The sequence below is a fragment of the Lathyrus oleraceus genome, chromosome 2 (assembly GCF_024323335.1).
Source record: "Lathyrus oleraceus cultivar Zhongwan6 chromosome 2, CAAS_Psat_ZW6_1.0, whole genome shotgun sequence".
NCBI classification, from domain to species: Eukaryota; Viridiplantae; Streptophyta; class Magnoliopsida; order Fabales; family Fabaceae; genus Lathyrus; species Lathyrus oleraceus.
Window position 1 is genome coordinate 283,190,508 of NC_066580.1, and position 6,174 is coordinate 283,196,681.

Below are 6,174 nucleotides of genomic sequence, written 5' to 3' on the forward strand. Positions count from 1 at the left end.
AAAGTCTATGAATAGAGGTGAATACGATGAGCAACTGGGACATTCGTCCTGTACCCAAAGATATTCATAATGAGTTAATGGAATTCTCCACTCTCATTCATTCCCTATTTCTTAAGGCTCATGTCACATAATTTTAATCTTGATGGGCAAGCTCTTGAAGTAACACCTTTGATATGCCTTGTATAATCCGCTACTTGATTTGTCTGGGATGCCTTGCATTAAAGTCTGGACTTGAGGGCTTAAGATCTACAACTTTACAGGAATAGTCTTATCAAGTGATCAAGGGACTTTTGATCACTTGAATAAACTGTGGGATTATACATGAATCAAAGGATTTAGTTAATAAAAAATTTCTTTTGATCAACTTAATGAAAAGGAAGGAATTAATGGTTAATTATATACGACATACCTAAAGATCAATCAATTAATCAGGTGATTCACAAATCCTAAGCTAAGGGATCATACAAAGGTTAACATCAAATATTCACTTTGAAAACAATTGATTAAATGATCAATTAAATCTAAATCTAAATCCTAATCTAAGGGAGCATGAAATTCCATGACTTTTCTAAGACCTAGGGGTAAAAAAGTTAATATACATGGATGTGGATTAATTTCTAAATCAAATTTTAATTACAAATTGAATTAAAATCTAAATAAATTATAATTAAATCCTAATTAAATATCATCATAAATTCAATTGAAATCTGATTAAATTCTAATTAAAATCCTAATTAGTCTAAAAATATCGAACAATTAATTCAACAAATTGAATTTTATGCCAAAATATAAAATCAACAATTAAATCAAGTTAAAAAAATTAATTGAAATGGATTAAAAAGGAAACAAAAAAAGAAATTACGCAACAAGGGTGCATGGGCCAGAATAGGGTTTAGCAAGCAAATCTACCTGGGCTTTCAGCCCAGGGTATAAAGAACAAAAAGCCTAACTCAGAAGGGGGTGCGCTTAGGAAGTGGTGGTCTTGGATGCAAAGACTTGGCCGAAGGGATTGTAGGCCCAATCCCGTTTTCAATGGAAACATATCATATGGAAAAAACGTGTATCATGTGAATCATGTTTGGACACGCTCTGAAACTCAAAAGCTCCATCTTCGTCTTTTCCCTCCACCAATCCAGAGTTTATCACAGGCGGCGGTGGAGTAGCCATACCCAAAATCAAATACACCAAAATACTCCCAATCCCATGCTCATCTCAAATCCATAAACAAAATCGCATGAACCTTCATATAATTCCCAAATCAAAATGAAACGTTCAAGAACCCTAAAGCTATGAACCGAAATTAAATTATGGACGTGTGGAATCAGAGCCCTGGATGTTAGGACTTTGGTCCACCTCACAAAGCTCTACATCATGGTAATTCAAATGAAGCAAAATGATGAATATTGTTCAAAAACCCACCGGAACACCGTGTCGGAACTTCAGGTAAGCTTCTCTGAACTTCTCAAAACTTCTTCTACTTGAATCTTCTTCTCCACAATCTTCTTCTTCTTTCTTCTTCTTCTTCTGAGTGAATCTGAGAAACTGTATGAGTACAGAGGGATTTCTGAGTTCTGAGTGAGAGGGAGATTATGAAGTGTGGCGGAGGGAGAGAATTAAATTCAGTTGAATCAATGAATGGTTGAGAGAGTGAGAATTGTTGAGAGCTCTAAGATTATCGAGTGGGTGATGAATGAAGAGTGTGGAGTGACCTGAATTTTGGGAAGGTTGAATCTGCACCCAACTGAGAGTGCAGTGAGGGATGAATTTATAGTGATAGAGTTAACTGTAGGATTTAACTTTGTTAAATGGTGGTTTGTAACTGAATTGAAGGTTGTTACATTGTCAGTTTCAGTTACAAGTTAGTTAGGTTTATGGAATTTTGTTAGTAAAGAAAATGATTAAATTTAGTGAAAAATGACAATATTTTTTAATTATTAAGTTGTCAGTTGGTGAGGTTGATTGGTGAAACTCGATTTTATGAAAGTGAGATGTTGGTTATTAGTGAGCTTTGAAATGTCAATTGTTGTTGATTCCTTTTTTTATCCTTATTTTCACTTGCTGATAGCTCGTTGGATTTTGAGTTAGACATGGTTTAATATTGAATTGTTGGCTTGATTTGTGGCAGGTTCTATTTTTACTGAAAAAGAGTCCTACTGCAGTGATGTTAATTGTTATAGCATGCTTAATGATTTTTGTTCACCTATTAGTTGGTTATGTGAGGTCGTGTGTTAGTGATGTGTGTTATACTATTAAATGATTCATTGCTGACATGTGATGCAGGGCTTGTGAATGATGCTTTGACATGTTGAGTTTTGTGAATCGTGAGTTGCTATGGATTCCGGTAGAAGTAGGTTCTGACTGATGCAGCAGAGCATTCAGTTCATGTGTTAGGTTTGCATTGCATCTTGGTTTCAATTGGTTTCTTAGTTCTGCTATTCTGACTTGCTCCATGTCTTGCAAAACATCTTGCATTGGCTGCTGATTGATTGCATGTTGTGCATTGATGTCTGTTTGTTTCTATGTCAAATGCTATGAATGATTTGATGCATGCTTGTAGTTATACCTAATAGTCTTACATGTTTAGTGTATTCTTGGTCTGCTAAGTGGGTACAATGTTATATGATGGATATTGGTTGATTAGCTTGCCACGTGTGTATGGAAATAAAGGCTGCAATGAATGTTTGGTGAATTGAATTCGGTATGCAGTTCTGAATTTGTTGAATAAATGCGTTGTTTCTAGGTAATGAATATCATGGTGAGCTTTGCAAGTTGCGTAGTTACTATGTTTGTCATGAATGTAAGGTGTATGCTATGACTTGATATGTCTTGCTTATGTTGGATTGAATGTGTATTCTAATCTTGGTCATTATGGTGAATGCAAAATTTGGTTTGTGCCAAGATAAAACCTTGGTTTGGTAAGGCAATATGCTTGAACAAGGCATGGCAAAGTGAAGTGCAAAAGATAGACTTTCTTGCTTAAGAAGCCAATGTGATTAGGGAAGCTTATGAAATCATGTAAAAATGAGGAGGTGATATAATTAGTATTAGATTTAGGAAAAGAAATGATGGTTGACTTTGGTCAACTGGTTGACCAAAAATTCAACATTTGTAAAAAACTGTAAATTTCTTTATTTTTATTTTGTAATCACATATTTATGCTATTTTAAGAATGGATGACCAATATTAGGATGAAATGCTCCATGATTGTATGTAAATAATTTTATTTTTTTGAATGAATTTCACCTAAAAACCCAGTTTGATCCATGACTAGAAGTAAATGAATCCATCTCCCTTTGAAAACATTTGAATTATGCATGATAAATCAAGGATTAAATGGACTAGAGCAAAGGGATGAACCAAGGGTTAATGGCATGCAATGCACAATGAGTCATACTAGGACAATGAAGCACAATGGACCAAAGGATCAAGAACCAATGCAACCATGAACCATGAATAACTGACCATGGGCCTAGAACCAATGGATTAGGAATGACCAAGTAAAACGCATATGTATGGATGCCTGAACAAGGCCTTGAGTCTGATGAAGTCTCAACCATATAGGCATGTAGATTAACTGGATGATTCCCATGATCACATGAAGTATTTTATGATGGATGATGCATGATATGATAGTCAGACACCTCTTCCCCATGAATTAGGGTTTCACACAAACACAAGGTGAAAAGTCAAACCATAAGGCACACAAGGGCCAAACCCTCCTTGATTAGGGTTTCAATTGGGACATACCCCTCAAATAAGGATTTGAATGAATCCAGATGCTTCATAGGCCAATCTTTATTGCATGTGTCCCAAGTTAGGGTTTTGATAGCCAAGACAAGGCCCAAAGACCATATATAAGGCCCCATAACCAAATCATCATGAAATTAGGGTTTGAAATTTCTGAGTAGTACCATGATGAGACCTTATTGAATCCATGCTTCAAAGACCAAGAAATTAGGGTTTCATATCCCCTATGATCAGATGGATAGGCAAGTCATACCTTTAAGCTTTGATCCACACACAAACCCTAGCTTTTCAAGCCAATAGCTTTGAATCTATAGTGATCAACTATCAAGTATTAATGGATGAATGATATACATGAATGAAGTATGAATGTATACAAATGATTCCCCAGTCTAGGATTGAATGGAAAGACGAAAAGGGGAGGGAAAACTTTGGGGTATGACACCAGGTAATGGATTATTTGCCTTATTAGGAACATCAGCAAAAGAAAATATTTTTTGGTCAATCAGCTCTTGAACTCTAGATTTGAAGTCCTTGCAATTCTTAGTAGTATGACCTTCGGAATAAGCATGAAAGGCGCACCTAGAATTCTTGTCATACCAGGGCCTATTTGGCTCTGGCATCGGCGACAAGGCTCTTGGCACTTGAAACAGACACAAATCAACCTGATTGCGTCGCATGATCGAACATACACCATAGTCGTCACCAAATTTTATTTATCCCAAAAGAGGGATGGGAAAATATAGATAAAGGGGGAAAAGAAAGGGAAGGTATTAACACCCCTCACATCCATGGTACTCCATGGGAACAATTTTGATTGCTCTTCCTTGGATGGGTGTTACTTTCTTCATGTACCTGCAAAATAGAAAAATGGGTTAGAGAGGGAATGCTCGAGGAGGATTGGGCCCCTCATTCCTATGTATTCTCATGGTGCAATGAGAAATTCAGAGTCTCGAGTTCGTGGAACCAGAGAAAGAAAGGGACAAAAGAAAGAAAAGTGTTCGCTAAGGATTCACATCCTCGTGCCTACGTGTCCTAATAGTGTCCTAATAGTCGGAGCTCCATAGTTTGGAGGATAAAGACTAAATAAAGAGAAAGATATGATTGGGGGTGGTGTTTACACCAAAAGCAAAGGGCTTACCAAAGCACTGGGACTGACATTGTAAGGAAGGAAAGCATGAACTTGTCAAATAACTAAGACTTACATGACAAGGATATTACCAAAGCACGGGGATTAATATGGTAAAGGAATGATGTCTAAACCAAGAGAAGAAGGGTTTTAACCATAAAGGTTATTCCCAAAAGAGAGTTATATAACTATGAAGGTGTCAACCTGAATTGTGGTGTCAAAACCAAGAAAAAAGGGGGTTAACCATAGAGGTGGGTCCCAAAAGGAAGGAAAATTGCAATGGTGTTTAAACCAAAAGAGAGGATTAACCATAAAGGTGGTGTCCCTAAAAGGAAAGGGGGTTAACCATAAAGGTGGGTCCCTGAAAGGAGTTGCAATGGTGTTTAAACCAAAAGGTTCTGAAAAGAGGAGCCACGAGGCTAGTTTCTGACTTGATAGTGAATTGATTGGAATTGCACTAAACTCTATGAATAAAGTTGAATACTTTGAGCAACTAGGTCATTCATCCTGTATCCAAAATATTCATAATGAGGATAGGAATGCTCCCTCTCACCTCTTCTCTACTGCGTAAGGCTCATGGCATGCAATCCTTATCAATGTGTGAAAAGCTGTTGAAACAGGTTCTTAGAGATGATGATCTGTGGGGATGAGGTAAATGGTTAATGCCTTGGTTCTTGATGTCTTGTACTTGCTGAGAGGCTGAAGATCTAAAGTAACAGAGGTAAGTCTCATCAAGTGACCAAGATACTTATGGTCACTTGACAAAAACAAAGGGAACAAAAGCAAAGTCAAAGGATCTAGTTGATCAAGTAGAATTTGATCTAACTAAATCAAAGGGAATGGAACGAGTGGAAAACTCAATGAATGATCCCGATACAGAATAACCTAGGGTCTCATTATTAGGTAGCTCAAGAGAATGCCATGTGGGTGCAAAGTGTACTAAGCTCATGTCTCATTTTTAGGAAGCCCAAGAGAAATCTATGTGTGTGTTCTAATGTGTGCTAACGTAAACATATGAATGTGATAAGAAGAGGCATAAAGCCAATGAACAAAAACAAGGTCACAAAGCCAAAATATCAACAAGTTCAATAGTAGGACCAAGTCAAAGTCAAAGTGTCCACAAGGTCCATGAATATAAGGTCACTCCAAGTCAAGCAAATGGTCTAAGGCATAATACTAAAGTCTAAAGTTAAAAGTGTGGGTATCACTCAAAGTCAAGAATAGGTCCTAAGGATCAAGTTAATTCATTTTACCATGTTTTGATTCATTGAGAAGGTGTCAAGCAGATCAAACACAATATA

The 6,174-nt window shown here is 36.7% G+C and overlaps 1 long non-coding RNA gene across 1 annotated transcript; it reads left to right on the top strand.

Annotated features, from left to right (window-relative positions):
- The first annotated feature begins 975 nt into the window (after nt 1-975).
- Nucleotides 976-3,260, top strand: LOC127119161 (uncharacterized). The gene is made up of 2 exons (XR_007802685.1): nt 976-1,443; nt 2,281-3,260. It is a non-coding gene; the product is annotated as an uncharacterized LOC127119161 (long non-coding RNA).
- The last annotated feature ends 2,914 nt before the right edge of the window (nt 3,261-6,174 follow it).